This window comes from Macaca fascicularis, chromosome 16, assembly GCF_037993035.2.
Source record: "Macaca fascicularis isolate 582-1 chromosome 16, T2T-MFA8v1.1".
Lineage (NCBI taxonomy): Eukaryota > Metazoa > Chordata > Mammalia > Primates > Cercopithecidae > Macaca > Macaca fascicularis.
In genome coordinates, this window is record NC_088390.1 from 69,314,680 (window position 1) to 69,331,341 (window position 16,662).

Consider the following 16,662-nt stretch of genomic DNA (forward strand, 5'->3'; position numbering starts at 1 on the left):
TTCTTCACCCGAATCCTAGGCAACCACTGATCTTTTGACTATCTTTATAGGTTGCCTTTTCTAGAACATCATATACACTTGACCTTTAAACAGCATGGGTTTTAACTGCACAGGTCCTCTTTCATAAGATTTTTGTTTTGTTTTGAGACAGTCTCTCTCTGTCGCCCAGGTTGGAGTGCAGTGGTGCGATCTCGGCTCACTGCAACCTCCACCTCCAGGGTTCAAGCGATTCTCCTGCCTCAGCCTCCCAAGTAGTTGGGACTACAGGCGCCCACCACCACGCCCGGCTAATTTTTGTATATTTTTAGTGGAGATGGGGTTTTTCACCATGTTGGCCAGGCTGGTCTTAAACTCCTGACCTCAGGTGATCCGCCTGTCTCGGCCTCCCAGAGTGCTGGGATTATAGGCATAAACCACTGCACCTGGCCAAGATTGTTTTCAATGAAAGTTATACCGAATATACTTGCCTCTCCTATCACCCCTCCCACTTCCTCTACCTCTTCTGCCCCTGCAACCCTTGAGACAGCAAGACTAACCCTCTTCTTCTTCTTCCTTCTCAGCCTACACAACGTGAAGACAAGGATAAAAACCTTTATTTTATTTATTCGCTGTTTTTTTTTTAAGGTGAAAGTCATGCTGTGTTGCCCAGGCTGGAGTGCATTGGCGTGATCATAGCTCACTGCAGCCTCAAACCCCTGGGCTCAAGGAATTCTCCCACCTCATCCTGCTGAGTAGCTGGGACTGCAGGTATGCACTATCCTCTAGGCCAAGGATAAAAACCTTGTGATAATCCAGTTCCACTTAATAAATAGTAAATATATTTTCTATTCCTTGTGATTTTCTTTTTTCTTATTTTTTAAAAGACGGGGTCTCACTCTGTTGCCAAGGCTGGAGTGCAGTTGTACAATCTTGTCTCACTACAGCCTCAACTTTCTGGGCTCAAGCAATCCTCCTGCCTTAGCCTCCCACGTAGCTAGAACTACAGGTACATGCCAGCCCACCTGCACAATTTTTTTTTTTTTTTTAGAGATGGGGTCTCACCATATTGCCCAGGTGGGTTTTGAACTCCTGGCTTTAAGCAATCTTCCTGCCTTGGCCTCCCAAAATGTTGGGATTCCAGGTGTGAGCCACTGCCCCTGGCCTTTCCTTATGATTTTCTTAATTTTTTTTATTTCTTAAAATATTAAGAATACAGTACATAATATATATAAACATACATATATATATATATATATGTCATACAAAATGCATGTTAATTGACTGGTTATGTTACCAGTAAGGCTTCTGGTCAGCACTAGACGATTAGTAGTTATGTTATTATGTTATTAGGGATTTAAAAGTTATACACAGATTTTCGACTGCACCCCTACCCCTCTGTGTTGTTCCAGGGTCAACCGTAATTGGAATCATACATCACATAGAATTTTCAGATGGACTTCTTTCACTAAGCAATATGCATTTAATGTTTCTTTTTGTGTATTGAATGCTCATTAATTTTGATCACTGACTATTCCACTGTATGGATGTACTACAGTTTACTCATTCACCTTTTGAAAAATATCTTAGTTGCTTCTATTTTTTGGCAATTATGAATAAAGTTACTATAAACATTTGTGTGCAGATTTTTGTGTGGGCTAAGTTTTCAACTCTTTTTGGTAAATCCCTAGGAGTATGATTGCTGGGTCAGATGGCAAGAATACATTTAGCTTTATAAGAAATGTAAACTGCCAAACTGTCTTCAAAAGTGGCTGTACTATTTTGCATCCCCACTGGCAATGAATGAGAGTTTCTATTGCTCCACGTCATTGCCAGCATTAGGTATTAATAGTTTTTTGGATTTTAGCCATTCTAATATGAGTATAGTAGTGTCTCATTGTCATTTGAATCTGCAATTCTCCAGTGACATATGATGCTGAGCATCTTTTCGTGTTTATTTGCCATCTGTATATTTTCTTTCTTTCTTTCTTTTTTTTTTTTTGGAGACAGGGTCTCGCTCTGTTGCCCAGGCTGGAGTACAATGACACAATCTCAGCTCACTGTAACCTCTGCCTCTCAGGTTCAAGTGATTCTTCTGCCTCAGCCTCCCAAGTAGCTGGGACTACAGGTGTGCACCACCACACATGGCTAATTTTCTATTTTTAGTAGAGACAGGGTTTCACCATGTTGGCCAGGCTGTTCTTGAACTCCTGACCTCAAGTCATCCGCCTGCCTTGGCCTCCCAAAGTGCTGGAATTACAGGCATGAGCCACCGTGCCCAGCCCACCATCTGTATATTTTCTTGGGCAAGGTACTTTTTCAACTCTTTTGCCCGTTTTTAAAACTCGGTTGTCTGGCACTACTGAGTTTTAAGGTTTTAAGAGTTCTTTGTGTATATTGGATACTGGTCCTTTATCAGATAAGTGTGCTTTTTAATTTTTTTTCTTTTCTTTTCTTTTCTTTTTTTGAGACAGTCTCACTCTGTTGCCCAGGCTGGAGTGCAGTGGTGCAATTATAGCTCACTGCAGCTGTGAACTCCTAGGCTCAAGCCATCCTCCTGCCTTAGCCTCCTGAGTATCTAGGACTATAGGTGTGCACTACCATGCCTGGCTAATGTTTATTTTATTTTATTTTTATTTTTTAATTTTTCTGTAGAGATAAGTCTTACTATGTTGCCTGGACTGGTCTCAAACTTCTGGCCCCAAGCAATCCTCCCCACTTGTTATATATTTTTTCTTTATCAGATGTGTGTTTTGCAAATATTTTCTCCCAATCTGCAGAGAAAATATGTGGCTTGTCTTTCCAGTCTCTTAAATCACTGGATCTTTCACACTACGACCGTTTAGTGCCACTGCCCTGATGCATGCTAAAACATCAGTGTTTGTGTAACATCAGTGCAGATTGTGTAACATCACAACAAACACATCGCTGTTTGTGTAACATCAGTGCAAATTGTGTAACATCACAACAAACACATCGCTGTTTGTGTAACATCAGTGCAAATTTTAATACAAAGGAAAGGCAAAAGACATCTTAGTATTATTGTGAAAATAGTTTTAATTTTGTGGACATACGATCAAGGCCCATGGACCATACTTTGAGAACCACTGGCCTAAAGCAAACAAGGATAGCCTGCACTACTCTTTAGTTCAGGCCCAGTAAGACCAACTAGAATTAGAATAGGCCCAGCCTATTCTTGAGTTTTTTAAAAAATATATTTAATAGTTGAAGTAAAAATGACATGTTTTATATGGTTCTAAAAGTATGCAGAGGAAATATTAAGACAATTGTATTATAAATAGTGGAGGGCAACAGGATTTAAAGGGAAACACAATTACTACATTTCATTTAAACTGGCAAAATAATGACACCAGTAGACTATAATGGGTTATGTATATATAACGTCATACCTACAGCACTACCTAAGAAGCTATACAAAGCTTTTCAAAAGTTATCCAAAATGCTGTAGATCAATCAAAATGAAATTTTAACAGAAGTATGAGTAACCCACAGGAAGGCAGAAGAAAGAAAACAGAGAAATGAAAAATAGAACGAACAGAAAGGAAAAAATAAAATCAGAGATGTAAGGCCTAACATATTAATAATTACATTAAATGTAAGTGGTAGAAGCACATCAACTTTAAAAGAGAGAGATTGGCAGAATGGATTTTAAAACACAACCCAACTGTATACTGTCTACAAGAAACTCATTTCAAATATAACAACATAGGCAGGTTAAAAGCAAAAGAATAGAAAAATATATCATGCAAACATTAATCAGAAGAAAGCAAGGGTGGCTGTATTAATATCAGATAAAGCAGACTTCAGAGCAAAGAAAATTTCCAGAGACAGAGAGGGCGATTATATAATGATAAAAGGGTCAATCCACCAAAAAGACATAGCAATCTTAAATGTGTATGCACCAAACAACACAGCTGCAAAATACATGAAGTAAAACTGATAGAACTGAAAGGAGGCATACACATATCCAGTTAAAATTGGAGAAAGATAACAGGCAAATCTTCAAACTAAAAAACACATCTAAATAACATAGGAGTCAAAAAAAAAGAGGTCTCAAAGGAAATTTAAAAATACATTGAAATGGGTGAAAATAAAAATACAATGTGTCAAAATTTGTGGGACACAGCCAAAGTAATACTGAGAAGGAAATATATAGCACTAAATGCATATGTTAGAAAAGAGAAAAATCCAAAATCAATCTATGATCCCACTGTAAGAACTTAGTAAAAGATGAGCAAAATAAATCCAAAGTGAGAAGAAAATAATAAAGAAAATCAATGACATTGAACACACACACAAATGGAAAAATCAATTAACCAAAGATCTGGTTTTTTGAAAAGGTCAATAAAATTGACAAACCTCTAGCAAGACTGACAAAGTAAGAAATAAAGACACGAATTGTCAATATCAGGAAGGAAATAGATGAAATTATAGACACTGCAGGCATCAAAAGGATAATAAGGGAATACTACAAACAACTCTAAATATTATAAATATGACAATCTAGATGAAATGGATCAATTCCTGGAAAAACACAAAGTACCACAACTCATCAAATAGGAAATAGATAATTTGAGTAACCCTATAACTAAAAAGAAATTGAACTTACAATTTTAAAACTCCCTAAAAAGAAATCTCCAGGCCCAATTTGTTTCACTGGAGATTTCTACCAAACACTTAATGAATTATTAAACCAATTATTGCCTGGGTGCAGTGGGTCACGCCTGTTTTCTCAACACTTTGAGAGGCTGAGGCAGGTGGATCACTTGAGCCCAGGAGTTCGCAAACAGCCTGAGCAACACGGCAAAACTGCATCTCTACAAAATATACATATATAAAATTAGCCGGGCATAGTGGCATGAGCCTGTGGTCCCAGCTACTCAGGTAAGGCTGAGCAGAAGAATCACCTGAACCGGGGAGGCAGAGGTTGCAGTGAGCTGAGGTTGCACCACTGCACTCCAACCTTGGTAACAGAGCAAGACCCTATCTCAAAATTAAACCAGTTCTACGTTATCTCTTTCAGAAAATACAAAAGGAGCAAGCACTTCCCAATTCATTTTATAATGTCAATATTACCTTAATACCAAACCAGACAAAGACAACACAGAAAAGAAAACTACAGACCAAAATCATTAGTGAAAATAGATAGAAAATTCCTTAATAAAATATTAGCAAGTAGAATTCAGCTATATTTTTAAAAATGTATACACTAAGACTAAGCGGAGTTTTTTCAGGGATGCAAGGCTAGTTCATCATTCAAAAATCAGTCAATGACATCCACTATATTTACAGGCTAAAGAAGAAAGGTCACATAATAATATCAATAGATTCAGAAAAAGCATTTAACAAAATTCAACAGTTATTCATGATAAAAACTCCCAGAAAAACAGGATTAGAGAGAGACCACTTTACTTGATAAAGATAAAAACTTCATCTATATGAAAAAATAGAACAACAGAAAACAAAAAATAAAGTCACAGATTTAAGGCCTACAGATTTAAGGCCTACAGCTAACATTTTACTTAATCATGAAAGACTGAAGCTTTCCCCCTAAAGTTGGGAACACGGAAAGGATGTCTGCTTTTATCACTTTTATTGAACATAGTGCTGGAAGTCCTAGCCAGTGCAATAAGGTAAGAAAAGAAAGTAAATGGCATACAGTTTGGAACGAAAGTAAATGGCATACAGTTTGGGAAGAAAGAAATAAAACTATCCCCATCTGCAGATGATATAATTGACCACATCAAAAATCCAGAAGAATCTGCCAAAAAAAAAAAAAAAAAAAAATCTCATGGAACCAATAAGTGAGATCAACAAGGTTGCATGACATGAGATCAACATATGAAAAAAAAATATTTCTACAAACTAGCAATGAACACATGGACATCTAAATTAAAAATGTAATATTATTAATAATCACTCAAAAATATGAAATAGGTGTAAATCTAACAAGACAAGTACAGGACATTTATGCTGTCAACTATGTAATGTGATGAAAATAACAAGATCTAAATAAATGGAATAATAGTCTGTGTTTATGGATTCAACTCAGTAAAGTAGCTCAACATAGTAAAGATGTCAGTTCTCCCCAAATAGATATAATGGTTTAATGCAATTCCCATTAAAAACTAAGCAAGATCTTTTGGTAGCTGTAGACAAGATTATTCTAGAATTTATATGGAAAGGCCAAACAAAAAGCTAAGGGGCAAAACCTGGGCTGGGATAGGGCATGAGGCAGTGCGTTGGGACATCCGTTGCATCAGGCTCAACGGTGCCTGTCACTGTGTGGCTAGCTGGGATGTTTGGGGTGGGTCAGGGGCAGGCGTAGCCTGTTTACCTCATTGTCCCCTAGCACCACAGGCTGCCAGCACCGTGAAGCTATGGACTTTGGAGCACGTCTTTGACCACCTGTGGGAAATTGTTACAACAGTTGAAATGCAGAAATATCCAAACCCTATGAGCCTGAGTGCGGTTGGAGATGATGTGTTGGACAGACATATAGATCCCTCTGGATCCCTTCTCAGCACAGAGAGGGGGCTGCTTTCATTGTGAAGTCCCTTATTGGTGCAGCAAGAACCAAAACATATGTGCAAGAACATTCTGTAGTTGATCATGTAGAGAAAACAATGGAACTTAAATCTACTAACATTTCATTTACAAATAAGGTTTCAGTAGATGAGAGACTTATAGAAAAGCCACATCCTCGGGACTCAGAAAAAAACTATTTTGACTCAAGAAACCATAATCACTGTAAAAGGAGTCAGCCTCAGCAGTTACCTTGAAGGACTGATGGCAAGACTGAGAAGCAATGGAACGGGTAATACGTAAATTAAATGCTGAGACTGAAGAACTGTTGGCCTCTGCAAGAGGAAGCATAGAGACTCTGATGGCAGCAGCAGAGTATCTGCAGAGAAATAATCATGAAAGTTGCTGGACAATGTCGGTTACCCCGGGTCTCTCCAAGCTAACTATATATTTATTTGTTATTTTAAAAATAGAACTATCGTTTAGGTAGAATTTTTTAAAAGTATGCTGATGTAAGGCTATGTGACTTTTGATCAAAAGAGATGCAGGGCTTCTAAATAAAAGTGATCATTAGAAATTTTTAAAAAGAAAAGCTAAAACAATTTTGAATAAGAAGAGTAATGGTTGAGTAATCAGTCTACCCAATTTCAAGGCTTACTCTGAAGCTACAGTAATCAAGACTGTATAGTGCTGGCAAAGAGAGAGACACATTAGACACATATGTTAATGTAATAGATTAAAGAATCTAGAAATAGACCCCTACAGATATGTCCAGTGGAGTTTTGACCAAGACGTAAGAACAGTTCAATACGGAAAAGATAGACTTTTCAGCAAATGGTGTTGGAGCAATTGGATATTCAAAAAAAAAAAAAAAAAGGAACTTGACCCAACTCTCACATCTTATACAAAAATTAACTCAAAAGATTGTGAACTTAAATGGGAAATGTAAAACTGTAAGATTGTTTAGAGAAAATAGGGGAAAATATTTGGAATCTAAGCTTATGCAAAGAGCTTTTAGACTTGACCCACAAACGTGATCCAGAAGAGGAAAAATGGACATATTTGATGTCATTAGAATAAAAAAATTTGCTCTGAAAAGACCTCATTAAGAGGATAAAAGCTCCCTATTCGATAAATGGTGCTGGGATAGCTAGAGAGCCATAGGCAGGAGATAGAAGCTGAACCCCTTCTTTACACCATGTACAAAAATCAACTCTATTAAGTCTTTAATCCAACTTTAAGATGAATTAAAGACTTAAATGTAAAACCCAAAATCATAAAAACCCTGGAAGACTACCTAGGCAATACCATCCTGGACACAGGAACTGGCAAAGATTTCATGACAAAGACATCAAACGCAATCACAACAAAAGCAGAACTTGACAAATGGGATCTAATTAAACTTAACAGCTTCTGCACAGCAAGAGCAACTATCAACAGAGTTAACAGACAACCTACAGAATGAGAGAAAATATTTGCAATCTATGCATCTGACAAAGGTCCAATATCCAGCATCTATAAGGAATTTAAACAAATTTACAAGAACAAAACAACCCCATTAAAAAGTGGGCAAAGGATATGAATAGACTATGTTTAAAAGAAGACATACCTGCAGCCAACAAGCATGTGAAAAAAGCTCAGTATCGCTGATCATTGGAGAAATGTAAATCAAAACCAAAATGAGATACCGTCTTACACTAGTCAGAATGGCTATTATTAAAAAGTCAAAAAGTAACAGATGTTGGTGAGGTTGGAGAGAAAAGGGAACACTTATACACTATTGGTGAGAGTATTAGCTCAACCATTGTGTAAAGCAGTATGGCAATTCCTTAAAGAGCTAAAAGCAGAACTACCATTCAATCCAACAATCCCATTACTGGGTATATATCCAGAGAAATAGAAATCATTCTACCATAAAGACACATGTGAGGCCGGGCACAGTGGCTCACGCCTGTAATTCCAGCACTTTGGGAGGCCGAGGCGGGCAGATCACGTGGTCAGGAGATTGAGACCATCCTGGCTAACATGGTGAAACCCCAAAAAATAGAGAATATTTTTTGTATTCTCTGCTAAAAATACAAAAAATCAGCCGGGCATGGTGGTGGGCGCTTGTAGTCCCAGCTACTCGGGAGGCTGAGGCAGGAGAATGGTGTGAACCCGGGAGGCGGAGGTTGCAGTGAGCCGAGATCGCGCCACTGCACTCCAGCCTGGACGACAGAGGGAGACTCTGTCTCAAAAAAAAAAAGACACATACATATGAACGTTCATTACGGCACTATATAAAATAGCAAATACATGGAATCAACCTAAATGCCCATCAATGACAGATTGGATAAAGAAAATGTGACACATATACACCATGGAATACGATACCACCATAAAAAAGAACGAAATCATGTCTTTTGCAGGAACATGGATGGAGCTGGGCGCTACTATCCTTAGTAAACTAATGCAGGAATGGAAAATCAATTATCGCATGTTCTCACTTTTAAGTTGGGGAGCTAAATGATAAGAACTTATGAACACAAAGAAGAGAACAACAGACACTGGGGTCTACTTGAGGGTGAAGGGTGGAGAGTGGGAGGAGGGGGAAGAGCAGAAAAATAACTATGGGTACTAGGCTTAGTACCTGGGCGACAAAATAATTAGTACTACAAACCCCTGTGATGTAAGTTTACGTATATAACAAAACTTCACATGTACTCCTGAACCTAACATAAACTTTTTTTTTATTTTTAAAGAGGATAAAAAGACAAGTTATGTGCATATTTCTGCAGAGAAAATATTTGTAAGCTGCATATCTGACAAAGGACTAGTACTGGAATATATAAAGAACTCTCAAAACTCAACAGTAAAAGAAGCAAAAATCCAATTAGAAGGTAGAGAAAAGACATGAAGAAGATAATACAGATGGCAAATAAACACATGAAAAGATGTTTAATATCATTAGCCATTAGGGAAATGCAAATTAAGACCACAACGAGATACCACTACATGCCCATCAGAATAGCTAAAATGCAAAACAGTGAAAACACCAGATGCTAGAAAGGACACCGGATCACTCATACATTGCTGGTGGAAATGTAAAATGGTACAGTCACTCTGGAAAACAGTTTGCCAATTTCTTTAAAAATTAAACATGCAGGCCGGGCGTGGTGGCTCACGCTTGTAATCCCAGCACTTTGGGAGGCTGAGGTGGGTGGATCACCTGAGAGGTCAGGAGTTCAAGACTAGCCTGGCCAACATGGTAAAACCCCATCTCTACTAAAAATACGAAACAAAAAGTAGCCGGGCATGGTGGCAGACACCTGTAATCCTAGCTACTCGGGAGGCTGAGGCAGGAGAATCCCTTGAACCTGGGAGGCAGAGGTTGCAGTGAGCTGAGATTGCACCACTGCACTCCAGCCTGGGCAACAAGGCAAGTCTCCATCTCAAATTAAAATAAACAAACAAACAAACAAACATGCAGCCAGGCGCAGTGGCTCATGCCTGTAATCCCAGCACCTTGGGAGGCTGAGGTTGGTGGATCACCTGAGGTCAGGAGTTCAAGACCAGCCTGGCCAATATGGTGAAACCCCATCACTATTAAAAATACAAAAATTAGCCAGGTATGGTGGTACATGCCTGTAATCCCAGCTACCCCGGAGGCTGAGGCAGGAGAATCACTTGAACTAGGAAGGTGGAGTTTGCAGTGAGCTAAGATTGCGCCACTGCATTCCAGCCTGGGCAACAGAGGGAGACTCCATCTCAAAAAAAAAAAAAAAAAAAAAAAAAAATTAAACATGCAACTACCATACAATCCAGCAATCGCACTCTTGGACATTTATTTCCCCAAAATGAAGACTATATTCACACAAAAACCTGTACACGAATGCTAACCCTACTTATATTCATTATAGCAAAACACTGGACACCGAGATGTCCTTCAGTAGGTGAACAGTGAAACAAACGATGGTCCATCTTGAATACTTCTGAGCAATAAAAAGGAACAAACGATTGATAAACACAACCACCCCTGGATGACTCTTAAGAGAATTATGCTGAGTGAATAATGAAGTCAATCCCAGAAGTTTATATACTGTATAATTTTATTTACATGACATTCCTGAAATGACCAAATTATAGAAATAGACTCATGGTTGCCAGGGGTTAAGCAGCGGGGAATGGGAGGGAAGTAGACACGGTCATAAGAGGGTAACATGGGGGATCCTTATAGTGATGGAAATGTTCTGTATCCTTTGAGTCCAGATTTCAGCTGGTCTGCAGCAGGGACTCTCCCAGCAGTAGGGAGGCTCACTCAAAAAGGCATGGCCCAGGGCCAGGCGTGGTGGCTCACACCTGTAATCCCAGCACTTAGGGAGGCCAAGGCAGGCAGATCGCAAGGTCAGAAGTTTGAGACCAGCCTGGCCAAATGGTGAAACCTCATCTCTACTAAAAATACAAAAATTAGCTGCACATGGTGGCGCACGCCTGTACTCCCAGCTACTCGGGAGGCTGAGGCAGAAGAATCGCTTGAACCCGGGAGGCAGAGGCTGCAGTGAGCCGAGATCGTGCCACTGCACTCCAGCCTGGGCGACACAGCGAGACTTCAAAAAAAAAAAAAAAAAAGGCATGGGCCTAACACGGTGGATGGTGGGGGCTGTTATACAGGGTTCATCTGAGTCTCCCGTGGCTCCCACAGGATCCCACAGTTTACAAGATCAGATTTGTAATTTTGAAAGGTCATTGGGATTTGTCCCAATGGTGCCCTTAATAGCAAAAGAAAGTCCTGAATTGCAGGTCGTGCTCTGTTGTCACCTCTCTTTAATCTGAAATGCTTCCTCAGTGTTTTCCCCATCCTTCATGAACTTGACATTTTTAAGGGTCTGGCTGGTTATTTTGAAGAATGTTCCTCGATTTGGGTTGGTCTGAGGTTTCTTCACAATGAGATTCCACTTATGCCTTCTGACAGAAATACCCAGAAATAACGCAGTGTCTTTCCCCACGCATCATATTGGATGACAGCTTCCATTCATAGTGGCATTTAGATCACTCGGTTAAGGTGGTGGCTGTCAAGTACCTTTATTCCAAAGTAATTATTTTTCTCTTTGCAATTTATAAATTCATTTTATAATGAATTTATATTATGGAGAGATATTTTGAGACAATTGTAAATATCCTATTACTCCTCAAATTTTTACCCTCTAGTTTTAGGAAGACTTTTTGATTCTTGCCTGAATCATTTAATACTATCATGGTTGCCAAGTTGGCAATTTTCGACATCTGTCATTCCTTCTATATTTATCAGCTGGCTTTCTTCCGTAAAGCAGAACTTTCCCTTCTCCCCCACTTATTTACTTAAATATGCAGAGAGAGAGAGAGAGAGGGGGGGGATATGTATTCTCCTTTTATTCAATGAATCCCTTGACTTTTAATCATTCTGCATCGTGTTATTATGTTTTAGGTGTTTCTCTTACAAACAGCATATAACTAAATTTTCTCTAGATTGACCTTATTTTTTTTATTTTTGAGACAGGGTCTCACTCTGTCACCCAGGCTGCAGGTCAGTGGCATGATTTTGGCTCACTGCAACCTCCGCCTCCTGACCTCAAGTGATCCTCCTGCCTCGGCTTCCCAAAGAGCTGGGATTACAGGCATGAGCCACTGCGCCCAGCCTCAGATTGTCTTTCTAATCTTAAAACAGTAAGTTTTTCATTTATATGTGTTGTGAAAATAATATATATGGATTTTTTATGCAAAAAAGGAGATTTACATATGTTCACGTAGAAAAATATCTAAAATGTGCTCTTAAGGGGAAAAATTGCAGGAAAGTATGTATAAAATAAGCCCATCCATGAGGGGAAAAGGATATGTGTACCTCTATTTTCATAGTCATAAATTTCTGGAAGGTCACACAAGAAGTGGGTTAACATCGGTTACTCTAAGAAGATGGCCTGGGGGTAGAGGTCTATTTCTACCTTTATGTATTACTGGAACTTTAACATCTATGAACAGGTTTTACTTAGACAATTAAAAGGCCTGATGTTTGCCTGCCAGAAACTCACAGCCTGTGACAGATACAGACACTTGCAAGGCCATGTGGTACCCGAGGCTGTTAGAGTTAATTCCAGGCTGGACGCCACGTAAGCAGGTGAGATGTGGGGCTGGTGAAGCCCCTGAGAGAGGACGACATCTGAGTGAAGTTCCAAAGTGAGGCGCCTCAGCTTCGTGGAAAGCATGGAAGCACTGATGTTAGGCAAGCCCAAATTTGAGTCTACCTACTCACTCCCTGTGTGAACCTGGGCAAACTTAGGAGCTTCTGCAAGTCCTACGGGATTGCTGGGAGGATTAGAACTGATCATGTCTGTGGCCGGGCGTGAAGGTTCACACTTGTAATCCCAATACTTCGGGAGGCAGAGGCTGGTGGATTACCCGAGGTCGGGAGTTTCAGACCAGCCTGGCCAACATGGTGAAACCCCATCTCTACTAAAAATACAAAAATTAGCCAGGCATGGTGGCGGGTGCCTGTAATCCCAGTTACCGGGAAGGCTGAGTCAGGAGAATTGCTTGAACCCAGGAGGCGGAGGTTGTAGTAAGCCAAGAATGCACTGCACTCTAACCTGGGCAACAGAGCAAGACTCCGTCTCAAAAAAAAAAAAAAAAAAAAAAAAGATAATATCTGTGAAGGGCACTGAAGAAGTGATGGTGTAAACATTCAATACATTTTTGAAAGATGAGGAGGTGGCAACCAAATGAAGAAGCAGGTCCAAGAGGGGAACAGCACGTGATGTACTGGGCCCGAGCTATGGGTGTTGGCCTGGGGCAAGTGGAGAGAGACACAAGGACAGCTTACGATGAGCATGAAATCCCACACTAAGAAGTTTGGTTGTATTTCGAAGGCAAAGGACATCTACTGAAGGATTTTAAGTAGAAGTCGTTACAAGGTCAAATTTGTAATTTTGATAGGTTATGGGCAGCAAATTGAGGGTCAGGGTGGAGGGTTAAAAGTGGAATTAGGAAAGCCAATTAGAAAATTGTTGTAGTAATCTGGAAGGCAGATGAAGACGACCTGAACTAAAGCACTTAGCTATTAAGGACATGGAAATCATTAAGACCTAACACCTGTTGGATGCAACTGTCAAGGAGAAAGAAGGAAAAAACCCAGAGAACTTTGTCTAAAGCAACTGTGTGTGTGGTGGTGGGTGCAGACAGACAGAGGAATGGATCAGGAGAAAAGAAGAGTCCAGTTTCAGGTATATTGAGTTTAACGTGTCTTTGGGGTCTTTGATTTTTTTTTTTTTTTTTGAGACAGAGTTTCGCTCTTGTTGCCCAGGCTGGGGTGCAGTGGTGCAATCTCGGCTCACTGCAACCTCTGCCTTCCGGTTTCAAGCGATTCTCCTCCCTCAGCCTCCAGACTAGCTGGGATTATAGGTGTGTGCCACCGTGCCCAGCTAATTTTTTTTTTTCTTTGAGATGGAGTCTCGCTCTGTCCCCCAGCCTGAAGTGCAGCGGCGCCATCTCGGCTCACTGCAACCTCTGCCTCCCCGGTTCAAGCGATTATCTTGCCTCAGCCTCTCAAGTAGCTGGGACCACAGGCTTTTGCCAACACGCCGGGCTAATTTTTTGTATTTTTAGTAGAGATGGGGTTTCACCATGTTAACCAGGATTGTCTTGATCTCCTGACCTCAGGTGATCCACCTGCCTCGGCCTCCCAAAGTCCTGGGATTACAGGCATGAGCCATCGCGCCCAGTCCCAGCTAATTTTTGTATTTTTAGTACAAACAGGGTTTCACCATGTTGGTCAGGTTGGTCTCGAACTCCTGACCTCGTGATCTGCCCGCCTCAGCCTCCCAAAGTGCTGGGATTACAGGCATGAGCCACTGCATCCGGCCCAATTTTTTGTTTGTTTTTAGAGACAGTCTTGCTCTGTTGCCCAGGCTGGAGTACAGTGGCAAGATGATAGCTCACTGCAGTCTTGAACTCCTGGGCTCAAGCAATCCTTTTGCCTCAGCCTCCCAAGTAGCTGGGACTACAGGTGTGCTCTACCGAGTGCAGCTAATTTTTTTATTTTTGTAGACACAGGGTTTCACTATGTTGCCCAGGCTGGTCTCGAACTCCAGGCCTCAAGCAATCTTCCTGCCTCGGCCTTCCCAGAATGCTAGGATTACAGACATGAGCTACCATGCCTGGCCTTAAGTCTTTGGATCCTATGACTGGTGATTTGGTAAGCCACTAGATCTGTGAGGTTGGTACTTAAAGGGAAAAGCCTGTGCTGGCATTAAACCCCACTTTGTTAGTGCTTGAGAGGGTGGATGACCAGAAAGGCAGTGGTTATTTTGCGTAATGGTCAAGCATGCCAGGGTTAAGATACCTGGTAGATGACTAAGTCTTAAGATTCTAAATAGAAGGCTGATCACAAGTGTCAGTGTCAGCAACAATCAAGACGTAAGGGGGTGTCAGAAGCTTCAGGATGACACCAGTAGGGCTTTGCTGAGTTAGGAACACAAAAATAACCAGATTTGTTTTTTTTTTTTTTGAGATGGAATCTTGCTCTGTTGCCCAGGCGGGAGTGCAGTGGCACAATCTCAGCTCACTGCAATCTCCACCTTCCAGGTTCAAGAGATTCTCCCCGCTCAGCCTCCTGAGTAGCTGGGATTACAGGTGTACACCACCACGCCCAGCTAATTTTTGTATTTTTAGTAGAGACGGGGTTTCAACACGTTGGCCAGGCTGGTCTCGAACTCCTGACCGCAAGTGATCCCAGCACTCGGCCTCCCAAAGTGCTGGGATTACAGGCATGAGCCACCATGCCTGACCAATAACCAGATGATTTTGAATGTCTCCAGCAAAAGCCTGAATTGTTTGTGCTTTCAAGGGGAACTAGTAACATGACAGTGGGCAGATCATGAGGTCAAGAGATTGAGACCATCCTGGCCAACATAGTGAAACCCCGTCTCTACTGAAAATACAAAAATTAGCTGGGCAAGGTGGCATGTGCCTGTAGTCCCAGCTACTCGGGAGGCTGAGGCAGGAGAATCGCTTGAACCTGGGAGGCGGAGGTTGCAGTGAGCTGAGATCGCGCCACTGCACTCCAGCCTGGTGACAGAGCAAGACTCTGTCTCAAAAAAAAAAAAAAAAAAAAAAATCCAAGAAGCCAGACTTCCGTTTCAATAGGCACAGTACTCTATGTCACTAATGGGGCACATGGAGCTATTTTCTGTGGACAAATGGATGTCTTCCCGTGGTTTTCAACCTCGGCCTCCAGAGGAGAGGATTCCTCATCACCCGTGGATTCCCTCAGCTCGTTCAGTTGCACGGTAGTAGATGTATGTGTGCATTTTCTGGGGGCAAAAGGCCCCCAAATCATGACCGCAGCCATTGATCCTTTTCTTTCTCTGACTTTCTTTTTCCACCTTCCTATTTCCCATCTTTTCTTCTTTCTTGTCGATATGCCTTGTGTTTATAAGCCATGGGAGGAATTTGCTTACTCCACTGTTCATCCTGTATATGGCTAAAGTGACTGCTGACTCCTGGTCTAGAACAATGCTTTCCAATCTTTAAAAATGCATGTATAATAGGACTTCCTCTGACCTGTTTGTTTTATGAAAGCAAAGTTTGAATGGGCTTTTATAGAAAACCAACTTAACAAAAATAAAAGATGGAGCAGTTATGTATGCACGCAGAGAGGAAGTCTGGGTTCCACCCACCAGGCCATTCCATGGACCCTGAAGGATCCCCAGAGTTCTGTGGAACCCCAGGTTTGAAAAACACTGGTCTAAAGACGGGTGTTGGGGCAGAAATCCAGAGAGTAATTGCAGAGAGTTCCCCAAGGGAGGAACACCTAAGGCCTCGAGGAGCCACATGGTTAGTGTATTTCTGACCTACTAGGTTTAAAAGACTATCCTGACAGGGCAGCTTGGGGAGCTCTGGCTAGCCTTGTCAGTTACAGAATGTGGGTGAACCCGATGTTGCAAGCCCAGTGTTTTCATCAGTTTGATCACCTCTATTCATGCCTATACACTCCAGGTTGTAATGAAACTTCTGTCGAGGATGGCCATGTGTGAATGCTTTAGAGTAGAAGAGTTTATAGGGCTACCTGCAAATCATCTCTAGGACTAAACAACAACAACAACAACAACAAAAACAATTTAAACTGCAGAA

General features: G+C 41.0%; 1 pseudogene; it reads left to right on the forward strand.

Annotated features, from left to right (window-relative positions):
- Positions 1-6,965, forward strand: part of LOC102132103 (uncharacterized) — a 35,642-nt pseudogene extending 28,677 nt beyond the window's left edge.
- Positions 6,966-16,662: the final 9,697 nt, after the last annotated feature.